Here is a 20,016-nt window from a genome sequence, read left to right as displayed (position 1 = left end):
GGATTGAGAATTGAGGATTGAGGATTGAGGATTGAAGATTGAGGATTGGGTATTGATGACTGAAGAATGAGAATTGAGGACCGAGTATTGAGGATTGAGGATTGAAGATTGAGTATTGAGGATTGAAGTTTGAGGATTGAGGATTGAGGATAGAGGATTGAGGATTGAGGATGGAAGATTGACTATTGAGGTTTGAAAATTGAGGGTTGAGGATTGAGGGTTGAGTATTGAGGATTGAGGAATGAAGATTGAGGATTGGGGACTGAGTGTTGAGGGTTGAGTGATGAGAATTGATGTTTGTGAATAGAGATTTGAAGATTGCAGATTGAGTATTGAGTATTGAAAACTGTGAATTGATGATATTCTATTGAGGATTGAGGATTGAGGATTGATGATTGAGGATGAGGGCTGAGGGTTGAGGATTGAGGTTTGAGGACTGAGGACTGAGGAATGAGGATTGAGAATTGAGGATTGAGGATTGAGGATTGAAGATTGAGGATTGGGTATTGAGGATTGAAGAATGAGGATTGAGGATTGAGGATTGAGGATTCAGGATTGAAGATTGAGTATTGAGGATTGAAGACTGACGATTGCGGATTGAGAATTGAGGATTGAGGATTGAGGATTGAAGATTGATTATTGAGGATTGAAAATTGAGGATTGAGGATTGAGTGTTGAGGATTGAGGATTGAGGATTAAAGATTGAGGATTGGGGACTGAGTGTTAGAGGGTTGAGTGATGAGAATTGATGACTGTGCATAGAGATTTGAAGATTGCAGATTGAGTATTGAGTATTGAAAACTGTGTATTGATGATATTCTATTCAGGATTGATGATTGATAACTGATTGTTGAGGACTGAGGGCTGAAGACTGAGGATTCAGGATTGAGGATTCAGGATTGAGGTTTGAGGACTGAGGATTGATGATTGAGGATTGTGGATTGAGGATTGAGAATTGAAGATTGAGGGTTGAGGATTGAGGGTTGTGGATTGAGGACGAGGACTGAGGGTTGAGTATTGATGTTTGAGGTCTGAGGATTGAGGATTGAGGATTGAGAATTGAGGATTGAGGATTGAGGATTGCAGATTGAGGATTGGGTATTGATGACTGAAGAATGAGGATTGAGGATTGAGGATTGAGGATTGAGGATTGAAGATTGAGTATTGAGGATTGAAGTTTGAGGATTGAGGATTGAGTATTCAAGACTGAGGATTTGGCACTGAGAGTTGAAGATTGAGGATTGACTATTGAGGATTGAGGATTGAGGATTGAGGATTGAGGATTGAAGATTGAGGATTGGGTATTGAGGATTGAAGAATGAGGATTAAGGGTTGAGGGTTGAGGATTGAGGATTGAGGATTGAGGATTGTGGATTGAAGATTGAGGATTGAGGATTGAGGGTTGAAGATTGAGTATTGAGGATTGAAGATTGAGGATTGAGAATTGAGGATTGATAGGATTGAGGATTGAGGATTGAGGATTGGGTATTCAGGATTGAAGAATGAGGATTGAGTGTTGAGGATTGAGGATTCAGGGTTGAAGATTGAGTATTGAGGATTGAAGTCTGACGATTGAGGATTGAGGATTGAGGATTGAGGATTGAGGATTGAGGATCGAGGATTGACTATTGAGGTTTGAAAATTGTGGATTGAGGATTGAGGGTTGAGGATTGAGGATTGAGGATTGAAGATTGAGGATTGGGGACGGAGTGTTGAGGGTTGAGTGATGAGAATTGATGTTTGTGAATAGGGATTTGAAGATTGCAGTTTGAGTATTGAGTATTGAAAACTGTGAATTGAGGATATTCTATTGAGGATTGAGGATTGACAACTGATTGTTGAGGACTGAGGGCTGAAGATTGAGGATTCAGGATTGTGGATTCAGAATTGAGATTTGAGGACAGGGGATTGAGGATTGAAGATTGAGTATTGAGGATGGAAGATTGAGGATTTAGGATTGAGGATTGAGGATTGAGGATGAGGGCTGAGGGTTGAGGATTCAGGTTTGAGGACTGAGGACTGAGGATTGAGGATTGAGAATTGAGGATTGAGGATTGAGGATTGAATATTGTGTATTGAGGATTGAAGATTGAGGATTGAGTATTGAGTATTGAGGATTGAAGAATGAGGATTGAGGATTGAGGATTGACGATTCAGTATTGAGGATTGAAGATTGAGGACTGAGGATTGAGGATTGAGGATTGAGGATTGAGGATTGAGGATTGAGGATTGAATATTGAGTACTGAGGATTGAAGATTGAGGATTGGGGATTGAGTATTGACGGTTGAGTACTGAGTGTTGAGGGCTGAGTGATGATAATTGATGTTTGTGGATTGAGATTTGAAGATTGAAGAATGGGGATTGAGTATTGAAAACAGTGAATTGAGGATATTCTATTGAGCATTGAGGATTGACAATTGATTGTTGAGGACTGAGGGCTGAAGATTGCGGATTCAGGATTGACGATTCGTGATTGAGGTTTGAGGACTGAGGATTGAGGGTTGAGGATTGAAAATTGAGGCTTGACGATTGAGGATTGAGGATTGAGGATGGAGGATTGAAGGGAGAGGACTGAGTGTTGAGGATTGAACGTTGAGATTTGATGTTTGAGGATTGAGATTTGATTATTGAAAATTGTGGATTGAGTATTGGACCATGAGAATTCAGGGTACTCTATTGAGTATTGAGAATTGAGGATTGATGGTTGAGTATTGAGGATTGATGGTTGAGGGTTGTGAGTTGAATATTGAGGATGGAGGATTGAGGAGTGAGGATTGAGGATTTAGGATTGAAGATTGAGTATTGATGATTGAAGATTGAGGATTGAGGATTGTGGGTTGAGGATTGAGGACGAGGACTGACTGTCGAGGATTGAGATTTGAGGATTGAGGATTGAGGATTGAGGACTGAGGATATAGGATTGAGGATGGAGCATTGAGGATTGAAGATTGAGGACTGGGGATTGAGGATTGAAGATTGAGGATTAAGGACTGAGGATTGGGGATTGAGGATCTAGGATTGGAGATTGATTCTTGAGGATTGAAGATTGAGGATTGAGGATTGAGGATTGAGGATTGCGAACTGATGATGAGGACTGAGGTTTGAGGATTGAGGTTTGGGGAATGAGGATTGAGGGTTGAGGATTGAGGATTGAGGATTGAGGATTGAGGATTAGGTATTGAGGATTGAAGAATGAGCATTGAGGATTGAGGATTGAGTATTGAGTATTGAAGATTGAGTATCGGGAATATAAGATTGACGATTGAGTATTGAGTGTTGAGGATTGAGGATTGAAGATTGAGTATTGAGGATTGAAGATTGAGGATTGAGGATTGAGGATTGAGGATGCGGTCTGAGGATTGAGGATTGAGGTTTGAGAACTGAGGACTGAGGATTGAGGATTGAGAATTGAGGATTGAGGATTGAGGATTGAAGATTGAGGATTAGGTATTGAGGATTGAAGAATGAGCATTCAGGATTGAGGATTGAGTATTGAGTATTGAAGATTGAGTATCGAGGATATAAGATTGACGATTGAGTATTGAGTGTTGAGGATTGAGGATTGAAGATTGAGTATTGAGGATTGAAGATTGAGGATCGTGGATTGAGGGTTGTGGATTGAGGACGAGGACTGAGGTTTGAGTATTGATGTTTGAGGTCTGAGGATTGAGGATTGAGGATTGAGGATTGAGAACTGAGGATTGAGGATTGACGATTGAAGATTGAGGATTGGGTGTTGAGGATTGAAGAATGAGGATTGAGGATTGAGGATTGAGGATTGAGGATTGAGGATTGAAGATTGAGACTTGAGGATTGAAGATTGAGGATTGAGGATTGAGAATTGAAGATTGAGGATCTGGGACAGAGGATTGAAGATTGAGTATTGAGGATTGAGGATTGAGGATGAGGCCTCAGGCTTGAGAATTGAGGGTTGAGGACTGAGGACTGAGGATTGAGGATTGAGAATTGAGGATTGAGAATTGAGGATTGAAGATTGAGGATTGGATATTGGGGATTGAAGAATGAGGATTGAGTATTGAGGATTGAGGATTGAGGGTTGAGGATTGAAGATTGAGTATTCAGGATTGGAGATTGACGATTGAGGATTGAGGGTCGAGGATTGAGGATTGAGGACTGAATATTGAGTATTGAGGATTGAAAATTGAGGATTGGGTACTGAGGATTGAAGAATGAGGATTGAGGATTGGAGATTGAGTATTGAGGATTGAAGATTGAGGATTGAGGGTTGAGTATTGAGTATTGAGGCATGAAGTTTGAGGATTGAGGATTAGGGATTGAGGACTGAGGATTGAGGATTGAAGATTGAGTATTGATGATTGAAGATTGAGCATTGAGGATTGAGGGTTGAAGGTTGAGGACGGGGACTGACGGTTGAGGATTGAGGTTTGAGGATTGAGGATTGAGGATTGTGGATTGCAGATTGAGGATTGGGTATTGAGGATTGAAGAATGAGGATTGAGGACTGAGGACTGAGGATTGAGGATTGAGGATTGAGAATTGAGGATTGAGGATTGAGGATTGAAGATTGAGTATTCAGGATTCAGAATTGAGGTTTGAGGACTGAGGATTGAGGATTGAAAATTGAGTATTGAGGATTGAAGATTGAGGACTGAGGATTGAAGGTTGAGGTTTGAGGATTGAGGATTGAGAATCGAGCATTGAGGATTGAGGATTGAAGATTGAGGATTGGGTATTGAAGATTGAGGATTGAGGATTGAGGATTGAAGATTGATGCTAGAGTATTGAGGGCTGAGGATTGAGGATTGAGGATTGAGGATTGAGGTTTGAGGATTGAGGATTGAGGATTGAGTATTGAAGATTGAGGATTGGGTATTGCGGATTGAACATTGAGGATTGAGGATTGAGGATAGAGGATTGAGGATTGAGGACTGAATATTGATTATTGATGATTGAAGATTGAGGATTGAAGATTGAGGGTTGTGGATTGAGGACGAGGACTGAGGATTGAGTATTGAGGATTGAGGATTGAAGATTGATGCTAGAGTATTGAAGGCTGAGGATTGAGGATTGAAGATTGAGTATTCAGGATTCAGAATTGAGGTTTGAGGACTGAGGATTGAGGATTGAAGATTGAGTATTGAGGATTGAAGGTTGAGGATTGAGGATTGAGGATTGAGGATTGAGGATTGAGGATTGAGGGTGAGGTCTGACGGCTGAGGATTGAGGTTTGAGGACGGAGGACTGAGGATTGAGGATTGAGGATTGAAGATGAGGGCTGAGTGTTGAGGATTGTGGTTTGAGGACTGAGGACTGAGGATTGAGGATTGACAATTGAGGATTGAGTATTGAGGATTGAGGATTGAGGATTGATGATTGAGGATTGGGTATTGAGGATTGAAGAATGAGGATTGAGGATTGAGGATTGAGGATTCAGGATTAAGGATTGTGGATTGAGGATTGAGGATTAAAGATTCAGAATTGAGGGTTGAAGATTGAGGATTGAGGATTGAGGGTTGAGGATTGAGGATGGAGGATGAGGGCTGAGGGCTGAGGATTGAGGTTTGAGGACGGAGGACTGAGGATTGAGGATTGAGGATTGAGGGTGAGGGCTGAGGGTTGAGGATTGTGGTTTGAGGACTGAGGACTGAGGATTGAGGATTGACAATTGAGGATTGAGGATTGAGGATTGAGGATTGAGGATTGATGATTGAGGATTGGGTATTGAGGATTGAAGAATGAGGATTGAGGATTGAGGATTGAGGATTCAGGATTAAGGATTGAGTATTGAGGATTGAGGATTAAAGATTCAGTATTGAGGATTGAGGATTGAAGATTGAGTATTGAGGATTGAGGATTGAGGGTTGTGGATTGAGGACGAGGACTGAGGATTGAGTATTGATGTTTGGGGTCTGAGGATTGAGGATTGAGGATTGAGGATTGAGGATTGAGAATTGAGGATTGAGGATTGAGGATTGAGGATTGAAGATTGAGGACTGGGTATTGAGGATTGAAGAATGAGGATTGAGGATTGAGGATTGAGGATTGAGGATTGAAGATTGATTATTGAGGATTGAAGGTTGAGGATTGAGGATAGAGGATTGAGGATTGAGGATTGAGGATTGAGGATTGAGGATTGAGGATTGAGGATTGAAGATTGAGTATTGAGGATTGACGATTGAGGATTGAGGATTGAGGATTGAGGATTGAGGATTGAGGATGGAGGATGAGGGCTGAGGTTTGAGGACTGAGGTTTGAGTATTGAATCCTGAGAATTCAGGATACTCTATTGAGTATTGGGAATTGAGGATTGATGGTTGAGTATTGAGGATTGAGGATTGAGGATTGAGGATTGTGTATTGAATATTGAGGATTGATGATTGAGTATTGAAGATTGAGGATTGGGTATTGAGGTTCGTACATTGAGGATTGAGGATTGAGTATTGAGGGTTGAGGGTTGAGAATTGAAAATTGAATATTGATTATTGAAGATTGAGGATCGAGTATTGAGGGTTGTGGATTGAGGACGAGGACTGAGGGTTGAGTATTGATGTTTGAGGTCTGAAGATTGAGGATTGAGGATTGAGAATTGAGGATTGAGGATTGAGGATTGAAGATTGAGGATTGGGTGTTGAGGATTGAAGTATGAGGATTGAGGGTTGAGGATTGAAGATTGAGGATTGAGGATTGAGGATTGATGATTGAGGATTGGGTATTGCGGATTGAACATTGAGGACTGAGGATTGAGGATAGAGGATTGAGGATTGAGGACTGAAGATTGAATATTGATGATTGAAGATTGAGGATTGAGGATTGAGGGTTGTGGATTGAGGACGAGGACTGAGGATTGAGTATTGATGTTTGGGGTCCGAGGATTGAGGATTGAGGATTGAGAATTGAGGATTGAGGATTGAGGATTGAAGATTGAGGACTGAGTGTTGATGGTTGAGTGATTAGAATTGATGTTTGTGGATTCAGATTTGAAGATTGAAGAATGGGGATTGAGTATGGAAAACTGTAAATTGAGGATATTCTATTCAGGATAGAGGATTGATAGTTGATTTTTGGAGGACTGATGGCTGAAGATTGAGGATTCAGGATTGAGGATTCAGGATTGAGGTTTGAGGCCTGAGGATTGAGGATTGAGGATTGAGGATTGAGGATTGAGAATTGAGGATTGAGGATTGAGGATTGGGTACTGAGGATCGTACATTGAGGATTGAGGATTGAGTATTGAGGGTTGAAGGTTGAGAATTGAAGATTGAATACTGATGATTGAAGATTGAGAATCGAGGATTGAGGGTTGTGGATTGAGGACGAGGACTGAGGGTTGAGTATTGATGTTTGAGGTCTGAAGATTGAGGATTGGGGATTGAGAATTGAGGATTGAGGATTGAGGATTGAAGATTGAGTATTGGGTGTTGAGGATTGAAGAATGAGGATTGAGGATTGAGGATTGAAGATTGAGGATTGAGGATTGAGGATTGAAGATTGAGGATTGAGGATTGAGGATTGATGATTGAAGATTGAGTATTGATGATTGAAGATTGAGGATTGAGGATTGAAGATTGAGGATTGAGGATTGAGGATTGATGATTGAAGATTGAGTATTGAGGATTGAAGATTGAGGATTGAGGATTGAGGATTGAAGATTGAGGACTGAGTGTTGATGCTTGAGTGATTAGTATTGATGTTTGTGGAATCAGATTTGAAGATTGAAGAATGGGGATTGAGTATGGAAAACTGTTAATTGAGGATATTCTATTCAGGATAGAGGATTGATAGTTGGTTTTTGAGGATTGAGGGCTGGAGATTGAGGATTTAGGATTGAGGATTCGGGATTGAGGTTTGAGGGCTGAGGATTGAGCGTTGAGGATTGTGGATTGAGTATTGACGCTTGAGGATTGAGAGTTGAGGATGGAGGATTGAAGAGAGAGGACTGAGTGTTGAGGATTGAGTGTTGAGAATTGTAGTTTGAGGATTGAGATTTGATTATAGAATATTGTGGATTGAGTATTGAACCATGAGAATTCAGGATATTCTATTGAGTATTGAGAATTGAGTATTGACGGTTGAGGGTTGAGGATTGAAGATTGAGGATTGAGGATTGAGGTTTGTGGATTGAGGACGAGGACTGAGGGTTGAGTATTGATGTTTGAGGTCTGAGGATTGAGGATTGAGGATTGAGAATTGAGAATTGAGGATTGAGGATTGAAGATTGAGGATTGGGTATAGAGGATTGAAGAATGGGGATTGAGGTTTGAGGACTGAGGACTGGGGATTGAGGATTGAGAATTGAGGATTGAGAATTGAGGATTGAAGATTGAGGATTGGGTACTGAGGATTGAAGAATGAGGATTGAGGATTGAGGATTGAGGATTGAGGATTGAAGATCGAGGATTGAGTATTGAGGATTGAAGAGTGAAGATTGAGTATTGAGGATTGAAGATTGAGGATTGAGGATTGAGGATTGAGGATTGAGGATTGAGGATTGAGGATTGAGGATTGAGGATTGAAGATTGAGGATTGAGAATTGAGGATTGAGGATTGAGGATTGAAGATTGAGGATTGGGTTCTGAGGATTGAAGAATGAGGATTGAGGATTGAGGATTGAGGATTGTGGATTGAAGATTGAGGATTGAGTATTGAGGATTGATGATTGAAGATTGAGGATTGAGGATTGATGGTTGTGGGTTGAGGACGAGGACTGAGGGTTGAGTATTGATGTTTGAGGTCTGAGGATTGAGGATTGAGGATTGAGAATTGAGGATTGAGGATTCAGTATTGAGGATTGAGGATTGAGGATTGAGGATTGAGGATTGAGGATTGAGTATTGAAGATTGAGGATTGGGTATTGCGGATTGAACATTGAGGACTGAGGATTGAGGATAGAGGATTGAGGATTGAGGACTGAAGATTGAATATTGATGATTGAAGATGAGGATTGAGGATTGAGGGTTGTGGATTGAGGACGAGGACTGAGGATTGAGTATTGATGTTTGGGGTCCGAGGATTGAGGATTGAGGATTGAGAATTGAGGATTGAGGATTGAGGATTGAAGATTGAGGACTGAGTGTTGATGGTTGAGTGATTAGAATTGATGTTTGTGGATTCAGATTTGAAGATTGAAGAATGGGGATTGAGTATGGAAAACTGTAAATTGAGGATATTCTATTCAGGATAGAGGATTGATAGTTGATTTTTGGAGGACTGATGGCTGAAGATTGAGGATTCAGGATTGAGGATTCAGGATTGAGGTTTGAGGCCTGAGGATTGAGGATTGAGGATTGTGGATTGAGTATTGACGCTTGAGGATTGAGAGTTGAGGATGGAGGATTGAAGAGAGAGGACTGAGTGTTGAGGATTGAGTGTTGAGAATTGTAGTTTGAGGATTGAGATTTGATTATAGAATATTGTGGATTGAGTATTGAACCATGAGAATTCAGGATATTCTATTGAGTATTGAGAATTGAGTATTGACGGTTGAGGGTTGAGGATTGAAGATTGAGGATTGAGGATTGAGGTTTGTGGATTGAGGACGAGGACTGAGGGTTGAGTATTGATGTTTGAGGTCTGAGGATTGAGGACTGAGGATTGAGAATTGAGAATTGAGGATTGAGGATTGAAGATTGAGGATTGGGTATAGAGGATTGAAGAATGGGGATTGAGGTTTGAGGACTGAGGACTGAGGATTGAGGATTGAGAATTGAGGATTGAGAATTGAGGATTGAAGATTGAGAATTGAGGATTGAAGATTGAGGATTGAGGATTGAGGATTGAGGATTGAGGATTGAGGATTGAGGATTGAGGATTGAGGATTGAGGATTGATGATTGAGGATTGAGAATTGAGGATTGAGGATTGAGCATTGAAGATTGAGGATTGGGTTCTGAGGATTGAAGAATGTGGATTGAGGATTGAGGATTGAGGATTGTGGATTGAAGATTGAGGATTGAGTATTGAGGATTGATGATTGAAGATTGAGGATTGAGGATTGAGGGTTGTGGATTGAGGACGAGGACTGAGGATTGAGTATTGATGTTTGGGGTCCGAGGATTGAGGATTGAGGATTGAGAATTGAGGATTGAGGATTGAGGATTGAAGATTGAGGACTGAGTGTTGATGGTTGAGTGATTAGAATTGATGTTTGTGGATTCAGATTTGAAGATTGAAGAATGGGGATTGAGTATGGAAAACTGTAAATTGAGGATATTCTATTTAGGATAGAGGATTGATAGTTGATTTTTGGAGGACTGATGGCTGAAGATTGAGAATTCAGGATTGAGGATTCAGGATTGAGGTTTGAGGCCTGAGGATTGAGGATTGAGGATTGAGGATTGAGGATTGAGAATTGAGGATTGAGGATTGAGGATTGGGTACTGAGGATCGTACATTGAGGATTGAGGATTGAGTATTGAGGGTTGAAGGTTGAGAATTGAAGATTGAATACTGATGATTGAAGATTGAGAATCGAGGATTGAGGGTTGTGGATTGAGGACGAGGACTGAGGGTTGAGTATTGATGTTTGAGGTCTGAAGATTGAGGATTGGGGATTGAGAATTGAGGATTGAGGATTGAGGATTGAAGATTGAGTATTGGGTGTTGAGGATTGAAGAATGAGGATTGAGGATTGAGGATTGAAGATTGAGGATTGAGGATTGAGGATTGAAGATTGAGGATTGAGGATTGAGGATTGATGATTGAAGATTGAGTATTGATGATTGAAGATTGAGGATTGAGGATTGAAGATTGAGGATTGAGGATTGAGGATTGATGATTGAAGATTGAGTATTGAGGATTGAAGATTGAGGATTGAGGATTGAGGATTGAAGATTGAGGACTGAGTGTTGATGCTTGAGTGATTAGTATTGATGTTTGTGGAATCAGATTTGAAGATTGAAGAATGGGGATTGAGTATGGAAAACTGTTAATTGAGGATATTCTATTCAGGATAGAGGATTGATAGTTGGTTTTTGAGGATTGAGGGCTGGAGATTGAGGATTTAGGATTGAGGATTCGGGATTGAGGTTTGAGGGCTGAGGATTGAGCGTTGAGGATTGTGGATTGAGTATTGACGCTTGAGGATTGAGAGTTGAGGATGGAGGATTGAAGAGAGAGGACTGAGTGTTGAGGATTGAGTGTTGAGAATTGTAGTTTGAGGATTGAGATTTGATTATAGAATATTGTGGATTGAGTATTGAACCATGAGAATTCAGGATATTCTATTGAGTATTGAGAATTGAGTATTGACGGTTGAGGGTTGAGGATTGAAGATTGAGGATTGAGGATTGAGGTTTGTGGATTGAGGACGAGGACTGAGGGTTGAGTATTGATGTTTGAGGTCTGAGGATTGAGGATTGAGGATTGAGAATTGAGAATTGAGGATTGAGGATTGAAGATTGAGGATTGGGTACAGAGGATTGAAGAATGGGGATTGAGGTTTGAGGACTGAGGACTGAGGATTGAGGATTGAGAATTGAGGATTGAGAATTGAGGATTGAAGATTGAGGATTGGGTACTGAGGATTGAAGAATGAGGATTGAGGATTGAGGATTGAGGATTGAGGATTGAAGATCGAGGATTGAGTATTGAGGATTGAGGAGTGAAGATTGAGTATTGAGGATTGAAGATTGAGGATTGAGGATTGAGGATTGAGGATTGAGGATTGAGGATTGAGGATTGAGGATTGAGGATTGATGATTGAGGATTGAGAATTGAGGATTGAGGATTGAGGATTGAAGATTGAGGATTGGGTTCTGAGGATTGAAGAATGAGGATTGAGGATTGAGGATTGAGGATTGTGGATTGAAGATTGAGGATTGAGTATTGAGGATTGATGATTGAATATTGAGGATTGAGGATTGATGGTTGTGGGTTGAGGACGAGGACTGAGGGTTGAGTATTGATGTTTGAGGTCTGAGGATTTAGGATTGAGGATTGAGAATTGAGGATTGAGGATTCAGTATTGAGGATTGAGGATTGAGGATTGAGGATTGAGGATTGAGGATTGAGTATTGAAGATTGAGGATTGGGTATTGCGGATTGAACATTGAGGACTGAGGATTGAGGATAGAGGATTGAGGATTGAGGACTGAAGATTGAATATTGATGATTGAAGATTGAGGATTGAGGATTGAGGGTTGTGGATTGAGGACGAGGACTGAGGATTGAGTATTGATGTTTGGGGTCCGAGGATTGAGGATTGAGGATTGAGAATTGAGGATTGAGGATTGAGGATTGAAGATTGAGGACTGAGTGTTGATGGTTGAGTGATTAGAATTGATGTTTGTGGATTCAGATTTGAAGATTGAAGAATGGGGATTGAGTATGGAAAACTGTAAATTGAGGATATTCTATTCAGGATAGAGGATTGATAGTTGATTTTTGGAGGACTGATGGCTGAAGATTGAGGATTCAGGATTGAGGATTCAGGATTGAGGTTTGAGGCCTGAGGATTGAGGATTGAGGATTGAGGATTGAGAATTGAGGATTGAGGATTCAGTATTGAGGATTGAGGATTGAGGATTGAGGATTGAGGATTGAGGATTGAGTATTGAAGATTGAGGATTAGGTATTGAGGATTGAAGAATGGGGATTGAGGATTGAGGATTGAGGATTGAGTATTGAAGATTGAGTATCGAGGATATAAGATTGACGATTGACTATTGAGTGTTGAGGATTGAGGATTGAAGATTGAGTATTGAGGATTGAAGATTGAGGATCGAGGATTGAGGGTTGTGGATTGAGGACGAGGATTGAGGATTGAGGATTGAAGATTGAGGACTGGGAATTGAGGATTGAAGAATGAGGATTGAGGATTGAGGATTGAACATTGATGGTAGAGTATTGAGGACTGAGGATTGAGGATTCAAGATTGAGTATTCAGGATTCAGAATTGAGGTATGAGGACTGAGGACTGAGGATTGAAGATTGAGTATTGAGGATTGAAGATTGAGTATTGAGCATTGAGGATTGAGGACTGAAGATTGAATATTGATGATTGAAGATTGAGGATTGAGGATTGAGTGTTGTGGATTGAGGACGAGGACGGAGGATTGAGGATTGAGGATTGAGAATTGAGGATTGAGGATTGAGGATTGAGGATTGAAGATTGAGGACTGGGTATTGAGGATTGAAGAATGAGGATTGAGGATTGAGGATTGAGGATTGAGGATTGAAGATTGAGTATTGAGGATAGAAGATTGAGGATTGAGGATTGAGGATTGAGGATTGAGGATTGAGGATTGAGGATTGAGGATTGAGGATTGAGGATTGAAGATTGAGTATTGAGGATTGAAGATTGAGGATTGAGGGTTGAGCATTGAGGATTGAGGATGGAGGATGAGGGCTGAGGGTTGAGGATTGAGGTTTGAGTATTGAATCCTGAGAATTCAGGATAATCTATTGAGTATTGGGTACTGAGGATTGATGGTTGAGTATTGAGGATTGAGGATTGAGGATTGAGGATTGAGTATTGAAGATTGAGGATTGATGATTGAGTATTTAAGATTGAGGATTGGGTATTGCGGATTGAACATTGACGATTGAGGATTGAGGATTGAGGATTGAGGATTGAGGACTGAAGACTGAATACTGATGATTGAGGATTGAGGATTGAGGATTGAGGATAGAGGATTGAAGATTGAGTATAGATGATTGAAGATTGAGGATTGAGCATTGAGGGTTGAGGATAGAGGACGAGGACTGAGGGCTGAGTATTGATGTCTGAGGTCTGAGAATTGAGGATTGAGGATTGAGAATTGAGGATTGAGGATTGAGGATTGAAGATTGATGACTGGGTATTGAGGATTGAAGAATGAGGATTGAGGATTGAGGATTGAACATTGATGGTAGATTATTGAGGACTGAGGATTGAGGATTGAAGATTGAGTATTCAGGATTCAGAATTGAGGTTTGAGGACTGAGGATTGAGGATTGAAGATTGAGTATTGAGGATTGAAGATTGAGGATTGAGGATTGAGGATTGAGGACTGAAGATTGAATATTGATGACTGAAGATTGAGGATTGAGGATTGAGTGTTGTGGATTGAGGACGAGGACTGAGGGCTGAGTATTGATGTTTGAGGTCTGAGGATTGAGGATTGAGGAATGAGAATCGAGGATTGAGGATTGAGGATTGAGGACTGAGGATTGTAGATTGAGTATTGAGGATTGAAGGTTGAGGATTGAGGATAGAGGATTGAGGATTGAGGATTGAGGATTGAGGATTGAGGATTGAGGATTGAAGATTGAGTATTGAGGATTGAAGATTGAGGATTGAGGATTGAGGATTGAGGATTGAGGATGGAGGATGAGGGCTGAGGGTTGAGGATTGAGGTTTGAGTATTGAAACCTGAGATTTCAGGATAATCTATTGAGTATTGGGAATTGAGGATTGATGGTTGAGAATTGAGGATTGAGGATTGAGGATTGAGGATTGAGTATTGAAGATTGAGGATTGATGATTGAGTATTGAAGATTGAGGATTGGGTATTGCGGATTGAACATTGACGATTGAGGATTGGGGATTGAGGATTGAGGATTGAAGACTGAAGACTGAATACTGATGATTGAAGACTGAGGATTGAGGATTGAGGGATGTGGATTGAGGACGAGGACTGAGGGTTGAGTACTGATGTTTGAGGTCTGAGATTTGAGGATTGAGGATTGAGAATTGAGGATTGAGGGTTGAGGATTGAAGATTGAGGTCTGGGTGTTGAGGATTGAAGAATGAGGATTGAGGATTGAGGATTGAGGATTGAGGATTGAAGATTGAGTATTGAGGATTGAAGATTGATTATTGGGGATTGAGGGTTGACGATTGAGGACTGAGTGTTGAGGGTTGATTGATGAGAATTGATGTTTGTGGATTGAGATTTGAAGATTGAAGAATGGGGATTGAGTATCGAAAACAGTCAATTGAGGATATTCTATTGAGGATTGCGGATTGATAATTGATTGTTGAGGACTGAGGGCTGAAGATTGAGGATTCAGGATTGAGGATTCAGGCTTGCGGATTCGGGATTCGGATGTGAGGACTGAGGATTGAGGGTTGAGGATTGAGGGTTGAGGATTGAGGATTGAGGATTGACGCTTGAGGATTGAGGATTGAGGATGGAGGATTGAAGGGAGAGGACTGAGTGTTGAGGATTGAGTGTTGAGAATTGATGTTTGAGGATTGAGATTTGATTATTGAATATTGTGGATTGAGTATTGAACCATGAGAGTTCAGGATATTCTATTGAGTAATGAGAATTGAGGATTGAAGGCTGAGGGTTGTGTGTTGAATATTGAGTATGGAGGATTGAGGATTGAGGATTGAAGATTGAGTACTGATGATTGAAGATTGAGGATTGAGGATTGAGGGTTGAGTATTGAGGACGAGGACTGACGGTTGAGTGTTGAGGTTTGAGGATTGAGGATTGAGGATTCAGAACTGAGGATTGAGGATTGAGGATGTAGCATTGAGGATTGAAGGTTGACGTCTGGGGACTGAGGATTGAAGATTGAGGATTAAGGATTGAAGATTGGGGATTGAGGATCTAGGATTGGAGATTGATTATTGAGGATTGAAGATTGAGGATTGAGGATTCAGGATTGAGAATTGAGAAGTGAGGATGAGCACTGAGGGTTGAGGGTTGAGGTTTGAGGAATGAGGATTGAGGATTGAGGATTGAAGATTGAGGATTGGGTATTGAGGATTGAAGAATGAGGATTGAGGATTGAGGATTGAGGATTGAGGGTTGAGGATTGAAGATTGAGTATTCAGGATTGGAGATTGACGATTGAGGATTGAGGGCCGAGGATTGAGGATTGAGGACTGAATATTGAGTATTGAGGATTGAAGATTGAGGATTGAGGATTGAGGATTGAGGATTGAGGATTGAAGATTCAGGATTGGGGACTGAGTGTTGAGGGTTGAGTGATGAGAATTGATGCTTGTGGATAGAGATTTGAAGATTGCAGGTCAAGTATTGAGCATTGAAACCTGTGAATTCAGGATATTCTATTGAGGATTGAGGATTGACAACTGATTGTTGAGGACTGAGGGCTAAACATTGAGGATTCAGGATTGAGGATTCGGGATTGAGGTTTGAGGACTGAGGATTGAGGATTGAGGATTGAGGATTGAGGATTGAGGATTGAGGATTGAAGATTGAGGATTGGGTATTGAGGATTGAACATTGAGGATTGAGGATTGAGTATTGAGGATTGAGGGTTGAGGATTGAAGATTGAATATTGATGATTGAAGATTGAGGATCGAGGATTGAGGGTTGTGGATTGAGGACGAGGACTGAGGGTTGAGCATTGATGTTTTAGGTCTGAGGATTGAGGATTGAGGATTGAGAATTGAGGATTGAGGATTGAGGATTGAGGATTGAAGACTGAGGACTGGGTATTGAGGATTGAAGAATGAGGATTGAGGATTGAGGATTGAGGATTGAGGATTGAGGATTGAAGATTGAGTATTGAGGATTGAATATTGGGGATTGAGGATTGAGGAGTGAGGATTGAGGATTGAGGATTGAGGATAGAGGATTGAAGATTGAGTATAGATGATTGAAGACTGAGGATTGAGGATTGAGGGTTGAGGATAGAGGACGAGGACTGAGGGCTGAGTATTGATGTCTGAGGTCTGAGAATTGAGGATTGAGGATTGAGAATTGAGGATTGAGGATTGAGGATTGAAGATTGAGGACTGGGTATTGAGGATTGAAGAATGAGGATTGAGGATTGAACATTGATGGTAGAGTATTGAGGACTGAGGATTGAGGATTGAAGATTGAGGATTGAGGATTGAGGATTGAGGACTGAAGATTGAATATTGATGATTGAAGATTGAGGATTGAGGATTGAGTGTTGTGGATTGAGGACGAGGACAGGGGGTTGAGTATTGATGTTTGAGGTCTGAGGATTGAGGATTGAGGATTGAGGATTGAGGGCTGAAGATTGAGGACTGGGTATTGAGGATTGAAGATTGAGGATTGAGGATTGAGTGTTGTGGATTGAGGACGAGGACAGAGGGTTGAGTATTGATGTTTGAGGTCTGAGGATTGAGGATTGAGGATTGAGGATTGAGGGTTGAAGATTGAGGACTGGGTATTGAGGATTGAAGAATGAGGATTGAGGATTGAGGATTGAGGATTGAGGATTGAAGATTGAGTATTGAGTACTGAAGATTGAGGATTGAGGATTGAGGATTGAGGATTGAGGATTGAGGATTGAGGATTGAGGATTGAGGATTGAAGATTGAGTATTGAGGATTGAAGATTGAGGATTGAGGATTGAGGATTGAGGATTGAGGATGGAGGATGAGGGCTGAGGGTTGAGGATTGAGGTTTGAGTATTGAATCCTGAAAATTCAGGATAATCTATTGAGTATTGGGAATTGAGGATTGATGGTTGAGTATTGAGGATTGAGGATTGAGGATTGAGGATTGAGTATTGAATATTGAGGATTGATGATTGAGTGTTGAAGATTGAGGATTGGGTATTGAGGTTCGTACATTGAGGATTGAGGATTGAGTATTGAGGGTTGAGGGTTGAGAATTCAAGATTGAGGATTGAGGATTGAGGATTGAGGACTGAAGATTGAATATTGATGATTGAAGATTGAGGATTGAGAATTGAGTGTTGTGGATTGAGGACGAGGACAGAGGGTTGAGTATTGATGTTTGATGTCTGAGGATTGAGGATTGAGGATTGAGAATTGAGGATTGAGGATTGAGGATTGAGGATTGAAGATTGAGGACTGGGTATTGAGGATTGAAGAATGAGGATTGAGGATTGAGGATTGAGGATTGAGGATTGAAGATTGAGTATTGAGGATTGAAGATTGAGGATTGAGGATTGAGGATTGAGGATTGAGGATTGAGGATTGAGGATTGAGGATTGAGGATTGAGGGTTGAGAATTGAAGATTGAATATTGATGATTGAAGATTGAGGATCGAGGATTGAGGGTTGTGGATTGAGGACGAGGACTGAGGGTTGAGTATTGATGATTGAGGTCTGAAGATTGAGGATTGAGGATTGAGAATTGAGGACTGAGGATTGAGGATTGAAGATTGAGGGTTGAGTGTTGAGGATTGAAGTATGAGGATTGAGGATTGAGGATTGAGGATTGAAGATTGAGGATTGAGGATTGAGGATTGAGGATTGATGATTGAAGATTGAGTATTGATGATTGAAGATTGAGGATTGAGGATTGAGGATTGAAGAGTGAGGACTGAGTGTTGATGGTTGAGTCATTAGAATTGATGTTTGTGGATTCAGATTTGAAGATTGAAGAATGGGGATTGTGTATGGAAAACTGTAAATTGAGGATATTCTATTCAGGATAGAGGATTGATAGTTGATTTTTGAGGACTGAGGGCTGAAGACTGAGGATTTAGGATTGAGGATTCGGGATTGAGCTTTGAGGGCTGAGGATTGATGGTTGAGTATTGAGGATTGAGGATTCAGGACTGAGGATTGAGTATTGAATATTGAGGATTGATGATTGAGTATTGAAGATTGACGATTGGGTATTGAGTTTCGTACATTGAGGATTGAGGATTGAGTATTGAGGGTTGAGGGTTGAGAATTGAAGATTGAATATTGATGATTGAAGATTGAGGATCGAGGATTGAGGGTTGTGGATTGAGGACGAGGTCTGAGCGTTGAGTATTGATGATTGAGGTCTGAAGGTTGAGGATTGAGGATTGAGGATTGAGGATTGAGGATTGAGGATTGAAGATTGAGGGTTGAGTGTTGAGGATTGAAGTCTGAGGATTGAGGATTGAGGATTGAAAATTGAGGATTGAGGATTGAGGATTGAGGATTGATGATTGAAGATTGAGTATCGATGATTGAAGATTGAGGATTGAGGATTGAGGATTGAAGATTGAGGACTGAGTGTTGATGGTTGAGTCATCAGAATTGATGTTTGTGGATTCAGATTTGAAGATTGAAGAATGGGGATTGAGTATGGAAAACTGTAAATTGAGGATATCCTATTCAGGATAGAGGATTGATAGTTGATTTTTGAGGACTGAGGGCTGAAGATTGAGGATTTAGGATTGAGGATTCGGGATTGAGGTTTGAGGGCTGAGGATTGAGGGTTGAGGATAGAGGATTGAGTATTGACGCTTGAGGATTGAGAGTTGAGGATGGAGGATTGAAGATAGAGGACTGAGTGTTGAGGATTGAGTGTTGAGAATTGATGTTTGAGGATTGAGATTTGATTATAGAATATTGTGGATTGAGTATTGAACCATGAGAATTCAGGATATTCTATTGAGTATTGAGAATTGAGGATTGATGGTTGAGGGTTGAGTGTTGAATATTGATGATAGAGGATTGAGGATTGAGGATTGAGGATAGAGGATTGACGATTGAGGATGGAGGATTGAGGATTGAGTATTGAGGATTGAAGATTGAGGATTGGGTGTTGAGGATCGAAGAATGTGTATTGTGGATTGAGGATTGAAGATTGAGGATTGGGGATTCAGGATTGAGCACTGAAGATTGAGTATTGAGGATTGAAGATTGAGGATTGAGGATTGAGGATTGAAGATTGAGGACTGAGTGTTGATGGTTGCGTGATTAGAATTGATGTTTGTGGATTGAGATTTGAAGATTGAAGAATGGGGATTGAGTATTGAAAACTGCAAATTGAGGATACTCTATTGAGGATAGAGGATTGACAGTTGATTTTTGAGGACTGAGGGCTGAAGATTGAGGATTTAGGATTGAGGATTCGGGATTGCGGTTCGGGGGCTGAGGATTGAGAGTTGGGGATTGAGGATTGATTATTGACGCTTGAGGATTGAGAGTTAAGGATGGAGGATCGAAGAGAGAGGACTGAGTGTTGAGGATTGAGTGTTGAGAATTGATGTTTGAGGATTGAGATTTGATTATAGAATATTGTGGATTGAGTATTGAACCATGAGAATTCAGGATATCCTATTGAGAATTGAGAATTGAGGATTGATGGTTGAGTATTTAGGATTGATGGTTGAGGGTTGAGTGTTGGATATTGATGATTGAGAATTGA

Source organism: Calliopsis andreniformis, unplaced genomic scaffold (assembly GCF_051401765.1).
Source record: "Calliopsis andreniformis isolate RMS-2024a unplaced genomic scaffold, iyCalAndr_principal scaffold0059, whole genome shotgun sequence".
Taxonomy (NCBI): domain Eukaryota; kingdom Metazoa; phylum Arthropoda; class Insecta; order Hymenoptera; family Andrenidae; genus Calliopsis; species Calliopsis andreniformis.
Note: the sequence above shows the minus strand (reverse complement) of the source record.